The following is a 15,807-nucleotide window of genomic DNA, read 5'->3' as shown; positions in this document are numbered from 1 at the left end:
GAATTTGTCTTGTGGTTAAAAACTTGGAAAAGAGCATATCCTGTCTTTCTCTCAAGATCCAGTAATTCAGTTTAGCGGGAGAAAGGACTGGAGATACGCCCCAGGGAGGACATGTGTTTACTAATCAATAGATTTAAACTGAATCCTCCAGTCTGCACGATCAACAATTTCCCAAATCCGTGACTGGGGAGACCTCCCCCTGTGCGTGCATGTGTGTGCACGCATGAGGGGACAGGTAAGGCTGTGCTGCTCATTCTTCTTCCTGCATAGTCAGGCATGTGCATCTGTGTGCTGGGTTACACGGTGTCTCCTTCCCAAGAACGTGTGTCCGTGTGTGCATCACCTAGGCCGTGCAAAGGGTGTCACACGCCTCCTCTGTGTGCACCTGCAAATGCCAGTGTGTGTACTGAGAAAAAGAGGAAAAAGAAAAATACCACCAGGTGTGGCGGGCAGAAAATACTCCATGTCTACTTGCTTTCACGTGCTCTCTTCCTGCTCCGGGGCTCCCCTGGGCCAGCTCCACTCCTGCACGCAAACCAGGTCTAACTGGCCTGACTTGAAAACCTCGTCTCCCTCTTAACCCTTTAAAACCTCATGAAAACGTCCCCCCTCAGAAAATGCACACACACATCCATGTCCTAGACCCTTAGACGTCAGATCCATGGACCAGAGTCAAAACAGATGCTTCACAAGGACAGCGACCGCCATATGAATCCCTGAGTCCTGAACACCGGCACAGGGCCCGGGCAGGAAGCAGGCACCCAACAAATACTGAAGAAAAGAGATGAATTAATAAGGATCGCTCCACAGGGGTCCGTACCCCTCGGGCTCACATGGCATGTTTCTTGGTCGGCAACATGTCCAGCGACAAAGGACAAACTTGTCCCAAGTGCCCTGATATGTCCAGGTCTACTTTCTCTTCCCCCCCTTTCAAAAATACTATCCTCCTAAATTCCCCCTGCTTTCCTGTATAAATTAAGTCTCCACCATCTAGGCTCAGGATGTACAGTTGCACAGGTTGCACACTGGCATCTGTCCAATGAGGACAGGAAGAGTTGAAACCTAAGCTTGCCTGCTGAGGTGGGGCGGGGTCTGCCCTGAGGAAGAGGCACCAGCTGGTGGCACTTCCATGCTTGCCAGAGAGGATGCTTTTTATAATTCACTCAAAGATGACGTGCGGATTTGAGACTCCCGCGGGCCACACAAATCCCTGGGGTCCTCTCCTCCCAAATCTAGGTCAAGAGTTGAGGAAGATGGACATACGCTATCTACTCATCAGGACTTACTGCGTGGATCCCAAGGGGGAACATTCCGGAAGGAACATTAGGAACAGACACTGGCTTTGACTGGACTGTCTGAGTCTCATACAATTCTTTCCTACACTGACCACAGAGTGGCTGAGACGTGGAGGTGAGCCGAAGGCAGAGAGTCCCAGACGGAGTGGGCAAGTAAAGCAGGAGCAGGGGTTCAGGTACCAGAGCACATGGGGCCCTGGCACACAGCTGTGGGCATGAGTTTTCTGGAAGGCTAGAAGCTGCCTCCGATGGGCATCTGCAGTTCTAACCTCTTCCCCACCGGGAGCCCACAATGCCTACTTAGAGGATCCATGCAAACGCTCGGGGATCTCCACCCAGGAGACAGTGGGTCTCCCCCTGTGCCCTGGAAAGTCCCTCCCAGGCCAGACCCAGCAAGAAGGCTCCATTGTCCACGGTGCCAGGCGACATTCCTGTGCGCCAGGAGCGGGGTCAGCACTTGACCTGCCCTGTCTTTTCATTTGTCACTGCAAACCTCTGGGAAGTCACTTAACATCTCCCTCTGTTTTCTCGTCCATAAAAGAGAAACCACACCCCCGTGTTGTAGGAGTGTAACCATCATGAGAAACGCTGTGTAAAGACACCCCAAACGGTGCTGGGCCAGGGGGCCGACAGCTTCCTGTGCTGGGAGCTGCGTCCCTGTGAAACCTACACACACAGTGCAGACACGAAGGCCCTGTTCAGATGTCAGTGAGGGATTGTCCCGCCTGGAAGAGAGAGGTCAAAACGATTTTTAATATTCTATCCTTGGGGCCGAATCCTACTCGCCGGGCAGGCTTTTGAAACTTAGAACAAGTTGTCATCTAGGACGTTAAAATGATCTCAGCCCGAGTGTGTTTCCTGCTGTTAGTTCACTCGGAATGTTCTGGGCTGTGTGTCAAACGCATTCTCATTGTGCACTGCCGGAGGGGGAAGTGCCCATTGTCTTGACTATGGGTGTTTTTATTTAAATCGCTGTCCGACTGTTAGCAAAAAACTTGAAGGCTGTAAATGTGAAGTGATGGGTAAAGCACTCTTGAAAAAAGAAAAATACATCGTTTTGATCAAAAAAAAAATAATGCATATTTACTTATTTTTGAGAGACAGAGAGAGACACAGCATGAGCAGGGGAGGGGCAGAGAGAGAGGGAGACACAGAATCGGAAGCAGGCTCCAGGCTCCGAGCTGTCAGCACAGAGCCCGACACGGGGTTTGAACTCAAGAACCGCGAGATCATGACCTGAGCCAAAACTGGACGCTTAACTGACTGAGCCACCCAGGCACCCCTACATATACCTTTTTCTAAACATAGCCACTTTTTAAATTTTGGTGAATCTTTAAAATCCAGCCATATAGGCAGGTAGGTAGACAGACAACAGAAAAGACACAGACAAACAGACTTGATACACAGGGATGTGTGTGTGCACATTTAAATGAGTGAATACGCACATATAATTGGAGATGTGCACCTGCACGTGCAGTCGGTGTGATGAGTGTGCCACACGCACACAAGTGTGAGTGAAAGGAATGACTGGCGCTCTGGAAGCCCATATTGGTGCCCTGAACACACTTCTGTGAATCTGCTTTGATAAGCCTCATATCCCAGCAAAAGCAGTATTTTGGCTCTTATAATGTTGCTCATGATTATCATTTTTTTGTTTTGTTTTATTTTATTTATTTTAGAGCCAGAGAGCGTGATTGGGAAGAAGGGCAGAGGGGGAGAGAGAATCCCAAGCAGGCTCCGTGATCAGCACAGAGCCCGACATGGGGCTCGATCGCACAACCCTGGGACCATGACCTGAGCCGGGATCAAGAGTCAGACGCTCAGCCTACTGAGCCCCCCAGACACCCGGTTATCATGTTAATTCCTGCAATATGCTACAAAAAAAAGGCATTTTAGAGGTTGGCAATGACATTCTTCCTACGATTGGAATTTGAGGTTGCTCTCCAGTCCGCGTTTGTTTAAAAACTGCAAGAATAACGTCGTTGCACAAAGAGTCACTAATCGCTTCTCTCTGTAGGACACCGTTCTGCACAGCGCACTGTGGGCTGCAAGAGCGTGGGTACTTAGGGGAGCTCAGAATGGTCATAAACAGCATCACATTGTTTATTTCATTGTTTCTGATGGCGTTTGATCGATATCCCCACCTGCACGTCGACACTTTGTTTCCCTGGGCTCTCCCAAATGCAAGGCTCGCCATCTACACACCAATATGTTTTCATATTTAAACTATGAACAATGTACATCCAGTAGGTTGGAAGCCCATCGGAGCATAGCTAAACCACCAGAAAAGGCCACGGCCAGCCCACGTTCTGGTCCTAGGAGGGACAGCACGGCCTGTGATGGCCATTCGTCATTCATGCAAGGAGGTCACAGCCACCAAGGAGGTGCGTGGCTGCACCCCACCAGGAAGACGGTCCCAGTCTCTGCAGGTGCAGAAGGGCCGAGACCGTGCCTCCAAAGAGTTGAGACTCGCTGGGTTTCCAAAGGCTGGCGGATGTGACAGGAAAGCGGGCACCTGCAGACATGTTCTCGGACAGTAGCACCTGGCCAGCACAGGCACAGGAGCAGGTTGGATGGCAGCTGCTGAAGATGGGGTTCCAAAAGATCAGCACACCCGGGTGGGGGTGTCAGGCTCTGCCGTGTGGGTCACGTGGACTCGGAAGGAGCCACAGAAGGGCGGGGAGGTCCCTCTGCAAGCCGTGTGGGCGCTTCCTGCTCAAGTTCCATGAGCAGGGAGATCAGGGAGGGGGACCACCATGGGGGGGACATCAGGTGGCTGCGAGAGTACAGTGGCCACAGGACTCGCCGGCTGACAGCAGTGGGTGGCAGGCAGGAGGACAGGGAGGGTCAGGGATGCAGTTCAGACTCAGTGGGGTTCGAGCCCCACCACATCCTAGGCTGGGAACGTTTGGTGGTAGAACGAGGGTGGTGGAGATGCCCGAGGGGTCTCCAGTCTGCGTGGACACGACCTCTCCCCCTGCGTGAAGCCCACCCTTGGCCACAGCTAGAGGTGCCTCTAAGGCCCACAGATCCAAGGCCTCCCGCTCCCCTCACCTGCCCAGGGTGCTCTCCGCGTGGGGCCCACGGCCATGGGGTGGGAGTCACTTCCAGCCCCAGCCCCCCAAATGCGGCTGCCCCTGTTTGCCCGAGAGGCCGGGAGCAGGAGGCTCCCAAAGAAGAGGGAGGTCTCAGGGGACCCCGGTCAGCGGTGGAGCTCCAGAGGCTCAGGCAGGGGGACAGCAGCTCCCAGAAGCAGATGGGACCCCAAGGCCGTTCGGGAGGACGAGGTGCATGGTCAGGTCCCTGCTGGGGAAGCGCCCTCCTCCTACACTCCAGGAAAAGCAGACATTCACTAAGAGAAATAAGAAATGTGGCCAGAGGGCTGCTGGTGGGGCTCAGTCAGTTGAGCACCTGACTCTGGATTTCAGCTCAGGTCATGACCTCGCAGTGTCATGGGTTCGAGCCCCACATCAGGCTGCCCGCTGAGCACAGAACCTGCTCGGGATTGAGTCTCTCCCTCTCTCTGCCCCTCCCCGACTCGTGCTATCTCTGTTTCTCTCAAACTAAATCAATAAACTTGAAAAAAAGAAAAGAAACGTGGCCAGAGAAGGGCCAGGCGTGATAAATGAAATGCTTACTGCTGCTCCTTCCTGGAGCGGGGCTCGCATTTCTGCCGCGCCTGAGAACTGTGTCCCCGTCGCCTAAACATAGCTGCAGCCCTCACTAGCGAGTTCCCTGGAAAGCAGGAAGGTCATGGCAAGTCCCATGTTAACGGACGTTATCAAATGGGTGACGCCTTTGCCGCCAGAGTTCCCGAAGCGCCCTGGGGACAGGCGTGGGGGCCCGGGAAGCAGCGAGTAGCTCCGGGAGCACGGCCAGGAACTCGAGGGGTTGTGGATGGGGCAACGGCCGTGGAAACGGTCTGCAAGTGGCCACAGAGTCCCTTGCTTTCCCGGAACAGGGAACGTTTCCTTAAGACCCTGGCGTGCGTGTCCCCCAATCCCGGGGTGCTCGGCATACCTGGAGCCACAGCGCCCTGCTCCTACGCCGCCAGGGTCCTGGATGTGGGTTGTGCTCGTTTGCCGATGTGCCCGTGGATCCTTGTGCACAGAATGAGCAGACACGTGCAGGGCAGAGAGAGGCTCGCACCCCTTTCTCTGTGCACAGAGAAAGGGGAGGGTCTGGGAGGTGCATGGTCCTATAAGTAGTGGTGGAAAAACTGGGAGTGTTGTGGAGTTAGAAAGTTCTCCAGTGCCTCCAGGTAAGACAGCCATCTACCCAGTGGGCGCCAACCATGGGGCATCTGCCAGGAATGCACCAGAGAAGCAGACCCGGGATGACGGGAGAGAAAAAGTGATAACGTAAGAAACCAGACAGAAACACAAAATGGGCGCACAAGCTTCTGGTTTAATATGTACATGTATATGCACACATAGACGCAAGCACGCACGCCCGCACAGGTGCAAACATACACCCATACCTGCAGACATGTACACAGAGAGACACACGAACACACGTGCTTGCACATGCAACACAAGCCTGTGCGTGTGTAAACACAGGCACACGCAGACGTGCAAGACACTGACGTGTGTGCACACGTACACACATGTGTGCACACATACGCACATGCATGCACACATGCATACACATGTACACACGCACGTGCATGCACACATATATGCACACATACACACATGTATGCGTGCGCACATATATGCACATGCGTGCACACATGTGTGCATGTGTACACATGCATGCACATATGTGCACATACACATATGTGCACACTACAAACGTGTATGCACATACACATGCATGCACACGTACAAAAATTGTGCACATGTAAAAACATATGCACACATAAAAATATACGTGCACGTACAAACATGCACAAGTACAAAGATATGCAAACGTACACACATGTACGCACACGTGTGCACGCACATACACACTTACAAACATACGGACACATACAGACACGCGTACATATGGTTTAGTTTGCCCTCAAATCTTTTCAACTAATTTTTTTGGGGGTCTGAACAAATCTAAAGTTAAAAACATAAGAACAACAATAAACATGTTACTGAGGAAAGGAATTTGAGTTTGGGGCTTCCTGCGACCAGGAGGGAAAAGTCAAAACATGCCAAAAGGGCAGACGATTTTGAGCATGAATTCATTATGCATATTTGATTAATTGACATATTTGGGATAGTTCTGTGTCAAGCACCTTGTCAGCTATTTTTATAAGCAATCGCAGCAAGAAAGCCTCTGGAATACAATATCGCCATAGAAAATAAATATTTAGAGCAAGACACAGGAGAGGATAAAGTCTGCCTTATCATCAAACCCCGGTTTCCCTGAGAAAACAGAGGCCACACGCCTGCAGCCAGGCACAGTGCCCACGCATAATTACTGACAAGGCCATGTCCCAAAGTCTCAGCCCTTTGACACGAGGGCCGGTGCTCCCTTGACCAGGACCCCCACACCCCCTGATTTCGGCTTCCTGGAAACCCCCTGGGGGCGGAGGCAAATACTGCAGGTCGCAGAGGAGCCTATGAGAAAGTAAACAGGGTGCACTTCCCCAGGCTGTGGTCCCCACCAGGACGTGCGCCTCCCAGCTCTGGAAGTTCACCATCGGCCTGAGGAAGGCGGGAGCTTGCTACATAGAAGCACTGTGCTTCTGGGTCTTTATATCCAACTCCTATGGGAAAGAAACCCCAATCCCACTTCAAGTAAGGCACCCCTGTCATCCGGGTGGAGGCAATGAGGCCACGGTTCCCAGGGCTTCTGTCTGTCCAGCTGCACCAGATGCAGGGACCCAACCCTCAGCTGCATGCCAAACGCTGGTGGGCCCTGAGCAGATCGGCCGTACAACCCCAGCAGGTGTGCTGGCTCCCTGAGCTACTCTCTGGCAGTCCTGCTTGGATCGGGGTCCCCCCTCTGCACGGCATCCCAGGGTGTCCCTCCCCTCCACAGTGAGGGTGGCGATCACAGCATCCTGGAGGAATAAACAAGGTGACACAGAAGAAGCGTCCAGACCCCACTAAGCACTCAGTGTGTGTCTTACCCCGACTGCCCGCCTCAGAAAGACGCAGCTTTGGCTGGCAAACCCCAGATATCGGGGAAACCAGATGCAGTCATCAATATGGGGACGAGGGTGGGGACGAGTGCAAGGATCAGAGGGGCAGAGGCTCAGACCAAGGAAGGCCGGGGAACGTGGTCTCGGGCACCATGAAACGTGCATTTACCATAATCTGGGATTAGGATCTGGTTTAAATTTCTGAGGGAGGAAGGAGGGTACCAACAGTCCCAACCTTGACCCATCTTCGATAGCAATTTGGTCACAGAACTGCGCTCCAAACAGAGAAGAGAGTTGAGACACACATCACCAGAAAGAAAACTCCACGCAGAAACTTGTCGCAAGAACATAGGCTGATCTGGGCAACCACGGCTGACTTGGCGGGGATGGAGGGGTGGGCAGGGAGCGCAGCAGGGGAGTATCGGCCAGCCCAGCATGCTTGCTGGGAAAAGAGGCTCCTCCAGCCCCCCCACTCCCAGGGCAGGTGAGCCCCTCACCCGGTCACACAGTGTTGCCGTGTGTCTGCAGACGGCAGGGCCTGACAAGCTCCTGCACACGCGGACCACAGATGGGAAGCTGGTCAGAAGGAAGGGCTGGACACACAGGCCAGAGTGGGCGTGCTGCTGAGACAGGCCCCCAAGTCCCTTTGGAATCAGGAAACGCAGCAAATCCACGTTATAACGCATATTCAGGCAGGTATGACATTAGGTCCAGATATGGAAGCAAAATTGCGGGGACAAGGGACACACCAACCGACCAACAACGGGCCCTGGTCATAGGCTGGATGGCGCAGGGTCTCGGGTCTGGGGAAGCCAGCAGCACGTTCCCCCATGCACCCCGCAGCTTGCCCAGAAGGACACATGCATGTTTGCTGCACTGAGCTTAAATGTCAATAAATCCGATGCCTATTATTTAATTCTTACAACAACTCTGGTAAGGAAGTAGCTATCCCCCCATGAAATAAGAGAGGAGCGGGGGCTCAGGGAGGCAGGATGGCCTTCTAGAATCCAGAAACACGGGTGCCTTTCAGGGCAAGCAGCTCAGAATCCCCCAGAAGCACCCAATGCGGACTCAGCTTGAGAGTCCGGTGAGAAAATGGTCAGACGTTGTGGGCAGGAGAATAGGCAGTCGCCCTAGAGGGACGGGGCCTCAGGAACAAGGTGCCCGGACCCTGGGTCCAATGGCCGAGCAGGAGACACCCCCTCAGCTTCTTCATCTGCGTGTACCTGTGCCCAGGACTGTCCTAGAGAAACACTCCCAGGCCCTTTACAGAAAATATGAGGAGGGGCTACCTTCCCTTGGAAGCATTTTGCAGAACCAATCAGGGTTTCCAAGTACCCTCAGCTCACCAGTTGTCCGGCCACAGAAGCAACCACGCTGCGGTGCCCTCAGGACCCCATGGGAAGGCCATATTGATGTGGCCACAAGAAGACAGATGGGGCTGTCCTCGTGGCCAGAAACACAGGTGCTCCCAGAGGCTGAAGGGCCCCTCAGGTGTCCCCTTGCAGAAGCACTGGGACCAGGAGACATAGCAACTCTGAGGTCATGGAAATCTACCCGACCTGCCCTGTGCTTCCTGGTCCCCATCCCCACCCTCCCCCTGCCCCTCTCGGCCTCACGCCCTGACTCTCAACCTCCTTTGTGCCACTGGGCTCATGAACATCACGTGTTCTCTAGCTGCCCACCCCAGCCACAAGGTAGGAAAAGGGAGTTTTATTAATGTAATGGTGGGTGCAGTACAAACTGTGTGTGCCCCTGGCCTGGCCACCAGCACCTGGTCAGAACCTCTGGGCATGCGGCCCACAGCTGCCTCTTATGTGGAAGGACATCAGCTGAGCTCACAGAGCTGGGTTCTGAAAAGACACAGGAGATGAAGGGTAGGACAGGTGGCTGGTGCACAGAATCAGATAGCTTGACCATCCCCTTTTCCTTCCCATTTCTCTTCCCAGACATGTGTCCCCTCAAATCGGACAAGCCACTGCTCCTTCCTGGCTGGCTGGACCCCCTTGGGGCCACCGACTTCATCTGCCATCTTGCTCCGAATGTGGTGGTCCCAGCCCCCAGATTTCTCAGGGCCCAGAAGCCACCCCCATAGCTCCAGAAGGACTCCTCCTGGGCTCTCAGTCACCGAAAAAAATAGTATCACCTTAATTCGTGCAAAGATGTTCTGAGGGGCGCCTGGGTGGCTCAGTCGGTTAAGCATATGACTTCAGCTCAGGTCATGATCTCACGGTTTGTGGGTTCGAGCCCCTCATTGGGATCTGTGCTGACAGCTCGGAACCTGGAGCCTGTTCGGATTCTGTGTCTCCCTCTTTCTCTGCCCCTCCCCTGCTCACGCTCTGTCTCTCTCACTTTGAAAAATGAATAAATGTTAAAAAAAAAAAAAAATTAAAAGGGGCGCCTGGGTGGCTCAGTCGGTTCAGCATATGACTTCAGCTCAGGTCATGATCTCACGGTTTGTGAGTTCGAGCCCCACGTCGGGCTCTGTGCTGACAGCTCAGAGCCTGGAGCCTGCTTCAGATTCTGTGTCTCCCTCTCTCCCTGCCCCTCCCCCACACACGCTCTGTCTTTTTCTCTCTGGCTCAAAAATAAATAAACATAAAAAATAAAAAAGATAGTGCGAAAATGAGGAACCTACCCAACCGGGACCCCAAGAAGAAGGTCCTGAAGTTTACATGAGGTTAGCTCAGAGGTGTGGGTGTGGGCTGGGACAAACCTCATGGTGGGCAGTGGGGCGAGCAGTGCACAGGACAGAGCTGTGCTCACGAGGGCTGGGTTCCCTGGGGTTGGGGGCCGGCAGAGACCTCACAAGGGAGGGGAGTTCAGGGTGTCTCGTGCCTTCAGACTGCACCCCAAACCAGGGAAAGGGCCCAGCACCCTCCTTCACCTCTTACATCATAGTCCACAGGGGCGAATGACACAGGACAGGAATACACAGATAACATAGCTTCTTCACACATCCCAAACCAAGCACCAGCAGATGCAAATCCTGTGGTGGACTCAAAACCACACGGATGGCCTTCGTCCCTGGCATGTACATGGTGCCCCCCAGAGGCAGCTACCATCCCAAGTATTTCTATACATATTAGGGGGGCTCAGCCTCATAGAGTTGGACAGACAGGGACTGCTCTGGTCACCTGTTACAAGTGAGGAAATGGAAGTAGGTTATGTAAGGAGCCCAACGTTCATGGAGCCACACGGACAAAAATGGAACCCAAGAAGCCAGCCTTCCAAGCCCTCACTCTTAACCACTCCTTACAGAATACCCATGCTTTAAAGGGTGTGCTTTATATTTGGCAAAAATAAACAAGAAAACCCACTGCTGGGTCCTACAGAGTGATTTCAGGTATAAAATATTAAATTTTTCAGAATTATTTTTTAGTCATCTGTACCTTCAACGTGGGGCTCAAACTCACAACCCTTAGATCCAGAGTCTTGTATTTTTTCAACTGAGACAACCAGGCACCCCCTATAAAGCCTGTAAAAGACAACATGCTCCAAGTGTTCCTAACATAAACTGTGAAAAATAAATTTTTAGGGGCACCTGGGTGGCTCGGTCTGTTGAACATCTGACTTTTGATCTCAGGGTCTATATCTCAGGGAGTGCTGGGAGTGAAGCCTACTTTAAAAATATATATATTAGAAGTAAATAAATAAATAAGCCTTTTTCTTAGTTTTTTTTTTTAAGTTTATTTATTTATTGAGGAGGGAGGCACAGAGAGAGAGAGAGAAAGAGAAAATCCCAAGCAGGCTTCGTACTGTCAGCACAGAGCCCAACATGGGGCTCAAACCCACAAGCCGAGAGATCATGACCCAAACCAAAATCAAGAGTCAGACAGACACTTAACTGACTGAGCCCCACGGGACCTTCTTTAACTGAAAGTCCCATTCAGACAACTGTAGGTTATGTGCGGTTGTAGGCAACAGTACAGAGAGATCCTTGCTAGCTTTTACCTGCTTTCTGCAACCAGCTAATATTTTGCAAAACGCCAGCACAACATCGACTGTGAGATGATCCACAGTCGGAACTGTGGATCCACGTTCGGAACTCCCCTCGTGTGTGTGTGTGTGTGTGTGTGTGTGTGTGTGTGTGTGTTCGGTCCCCCACAGACCTTCAGGAGAAGGTTTCATCACAAGAACAGAGTCTCTTTTGCAACCACACCATCCCCGCACATCCCCAAACCCTCACCATGGCGACCCCTAATCTGTTGTCCACTTGTAAAAACGTGTCATTTCGAAATCGGCACACGAATGGACTCATCCCCGTGTGGCCTTCGGGCATTCATCCGTCCTGCCCTCAGTCCCCTGCTTTTAGCCCTAGGGAGCCCGTCTTGCAAATTTCTTATTCACATTTCTAATAGCGACATTTTTATTTCCATAATTTCCATTTGGTTATGTTTCACAATTTCTGTCTCTTTGCTAAGACCCTCCGATTTTTGTACCTTGTGGGGACATGCTTAACTGATTGCTGAAACATTTTCGCGACTGCCACAGGAGAGCCCTGGTCAGGGGATACCGCCTCTGGTTGCCTTGGTTTTGGCGTCCGTCCGCCGTCTGTTCTCACTGGGCTGTAACTCTGGCGGTAGGTATGGCAGGGGGTTTTCCGTCGGATCCCACACCCTCGTGACATCAGGGGGCTCTGAATCCTGTCGGAATCTTCCGCTTCAGCCGGTAGCCACCTGCACCTCCACCAGTGCGACCGAGCCTTGCGGTGTTAGTGCCGTCATCTGGTGCCCCTGAGGCTCCCACAGTCCCGATGCGGCTGCCACAGGGGCAGGGGGCTTTCCAGGCAGGGTCGCTGGGAGCCTCTAATGTCGGGGGCGGGGCTCACCGGCTGGACCTTGTGTCAGAAAGCCCTAAAAGCTGCTCCCCTCTGCCTCATGTCTCAGGGGGAGGGGGCAAGGCCTTCGGAGCAGGCCACCTGCCCTGGGTGGCCCTCCTGAGCATGTGTCCCCGTGGAGAGGGCAGTCTCGGGGCCACGGGGGCTTCCTTCTATGATGCAGCCCTCTGCCTACGCAAAGACAGCATCCCGGCCAGGACACCTCGCTGGCTGGGTCCCTCCTGCCCACCCCACCGCTCCCCTGTCTCAGGATTGTGGGGACTCCCTCCCTCCATCCACGGCCAAGCCCCATCTCTGAACCGGGCGCCCTCTCCCTGTGGTCAGTGGGGCTCGGGATGTTTCCCAAGGGATCCCCCACCCAGGCCGAGAGGGGAGTGGGCTTCTCTGGGCTGCCCTCTGCTGCTGGGTGGGGGGACACGCAGGACGGCCCACTTCTGTTGGGCCCAGAGACACGCAACGCCCCGCCCCTGTCCCACCCAACCGCGGTGCCCAAGTCGCCTGTAAGGTTTGGTTGTCTGTTCCCTTGTTTCCAGGGTTTACAGTTGTGCCTCAGGGAGGTGAGCAGAAGCAGACCCACATCTTCTCCGGGCCGGAAGGCTCCAGAACAGTTTTGCATTCCGACGTTTTACCACGGGGTTCACAAATAAGAGACTTCCCTCTAACCCAGCAAAGGAACTGGTGGCACGTTTGGGCAACAGAACCCACTCGGTCCATTTTCTCAGCAAGTCTTTTCCCAGCATCTAGTGTGCGCCCAGCGTGAGCCTGGGCTGCGTGCCGACGGCCACAGACGACACAGTTGCACCCTCTGGAGCCCACATTGTAGGGCCGAAGCCAGCCGGGTAGCAAGTGTCTACTGTACAGCAAGGACAATGATGCACCCCTGCTCGTTGTTACAAAAATAAGGCAATTTAAAGGGCGCCTGGGGGGCTCAGTCCGTTGAGCGTCTGACTCTTGGTTTTGGCTCAGGTCATGATGCCAGCGTCATGAGACGGAGCCCTGAGTCAGGCTCTGCGCTGGTCAAGGAGGCGGCTTAGAATTCTCTCTCTCTCTCTCTCTGCCTCTCTCTCTCTGTCTCAAATTGAAAATTAACTAATTAATTAAAAAGAAAATAAAGCAATTGAAGACGCTGCTGTCCAGTAGGGTGGGGACACCCAGGGGAAGAATGTTCCCTCCAGCCACCCCTCCCCGAGCAGATCAAGGGGGTATTTTACTGCCCCCCCCCCCATGCTTCGGGAGGTATGCTATCCTTCGTAATTGCAGCGTGAAAGAGAGAACAGATCTGAGGAGCTAGGGTCTAAGGTCTGAGTGTCTGACCCCGGCTGTCACCTCACGGCTCTGTCACTCGGGGCAACTCACCTGGTCTTCCCACATTGTGGTTTTCTCTGTCATCCGAGGATCACCACGAACATGGTATGAAGGTGTCCCTGAGTTCTAACGCATGAGATGCAGATCATGTTCATCTGAAGCAGAACCGGGAGGAGACACTGCTGTGGGGTAGGAACTATTTAATTTAAGGCTCTATGATTTGGGACACCTGGGGGGCTCAGTCGGTTGGGTGTCCAACTTCGGCTCAGGTCATGATCTCGTGGTCTGTGGGTTTGGGCCCCGTGTCGGGCTCTGTGCTGACAGCTCAGAGCCTGGAGCCCGTGTCTGATCCTGTGTCTCCCTCTCTCTCTGCCCCTCCCCCATTCATGCTCTGTCTCTCTCTGTCTCAAAAATAAATAAACATTTTTTTTTTTAATTTTAATAAGTAAATAAAGCATTAAAACAAAAACCTCTACGATTTGATCTGTCAAAGCATCAGGTCATATTTCAGACACAACAGTAATCTTATCATTACTCCAAAGGCCAGGAGATGGGGTTAAAAAAAAAAAAAGCCGAGCGGCTTTCATGAGATAATCACTCACATCTACGTTAGTTTGAACAGTGTGTCACAGCAAGAGAAGTGATACAGGATTAATAATGTCAAGAAAAAACCCAACGGTAAGGGTGGTAGGATCTCACGGACCCTGTGTGCAGAGAACGTTCAGGTGTGAATTTAAGAGCAGGGGCTGGTGGGAGGGAAGAGAGGGCTCCTGATGTGACTTTGGGGGGTGGCAGGATCGGGAAGGGCCGCCGGCCACAGGGAGGCCACAGTGGGCAGACGAGGCGGACTGGACTTAAGCCAGCACACGCCCTGTTATCACGGCTTCAGCGGTGGACGGCATCCCGGACCAGGACGTGGGGGACAAGAAAGTAGCATCTCAAATCGGCATCTCCAGAACCCGAGGGCCGCTGTCTTTTCCTCACAGCGCAGTGGGACGGGGGAGAGGACAAAAATAAAACGGTCTAGGTAAGCGGACACGATGCCAGACCAGCGGTTAACATCGCAAGAAAGGGACCCTGCGGAGCTCTCCCTGGGAGCATCAGGACCACGCGCCCCCCACCCCCACCCCGCATAGGACTCGGCTCAGACTTCTGGATGCCTCTGATCACCGGGGATGAGGCCACCGGCCCCCAAACTCCCACCCTCCATCTGGTGAACTCAGCCAAGCTCTATGTCCTGCTGACCAATCTGGACGGAGTGTTTGCCGACCAGACCTGCCCCATCTCAACTCGGGCTTCCCTCCTGCCCCAGGCCCCCACTGTGAGCACGCCAGTGAGGGACAATCCCCCTCCCTGTTCCTGCAAGAACTGGCTGACCTCAGGGAGGCCACCCTCTAGTCACTGGTCACGGTCCCCCTCCTGCCCCCGTGGCTCCCCTGACCGGAAGGCCCTTCTTCCACTCCAGTATGGTTGCAGGGTTGAGACCTGATTTTCACCTGACAGAAGTTACCCCCAGCCAGGAGGAGACCCTGGGACCCGAGTAGGGCCTGATGACACGTCACCAGATGAACCCAAGGAACACACGTTGGCAGATCAAGGAGCCTGCCCATGGGGATTCATCTGGAAGCTGTTGCCAATGGTTGGCAAGAATGTTCCAGAGGCTGGTCGGGGAGCCACAAACACAGACCATGGCGGTGACACGGAACCAAAATGCCAGGCTTCCCCAAAAAGTAAAAACGGGTAAGAATCCGTTGAGTGTCTGAAAATCAGTTAAGTGTTAGAATTGTTTGAATCTCTGAGACGTTCAACTGCACATCTAATGACATTATAGGAATGGAGACATTGACTGGGGAGTTTACTCACTGGCGAGTGTTTGAAGCACCCTGCCCAAGTGGGGACATTAAAACAAACAAACATAAGATCACAGACAGGGGCGCCCGGCTGGCTCAGTGGGAAGAGAGTGAAGTTCTTATCTCGGGGTTATGAGTTCAAGCCCCACACTGGGCGTAGAGATGACTTAAAAATAAAAATTTCCAGGGGGCGCCTGGATGGCTCAGTTAGTTAAACATCTGACTCTTGATTTTGGCTCAGGTCATAGGGTCACGGTTCATGAGTTCGAGCTGTGCATCGGGCTCCGTGCTGACAACGCGGATTCTCTCTCTCCCTCTCTCTCTGCCCCTCCTCTGCTCTCCCTCTCTCACTCAAAATAAATAAACTTTAAAAAATAAAATAAATAAAAATCTTCAAAAAAAGAGAGAGCCACAAATAAAGGGGGTAATTCAATACCA

Source organism: Acinonyx jubatus, chromosome A2, assembly GCF_027475565.1.
Source record: "Acinonyx jubatus isolate Ajub_Pintada_27869175 chromosome A2, VMU_Ajub_asm_v1.0, whole genome shotgun sequence".
Lineage (NCBI taxonomy): Eukaryota > Metazoa > Chordata > Mammalia > Carnivora > Felidae > Acinonyx > Acinonyx jubatus.
The sequence above is the reverse complement of the archived record's forward strand: the minus strand, read 5'-3'. Positions refer to the sequence as shown.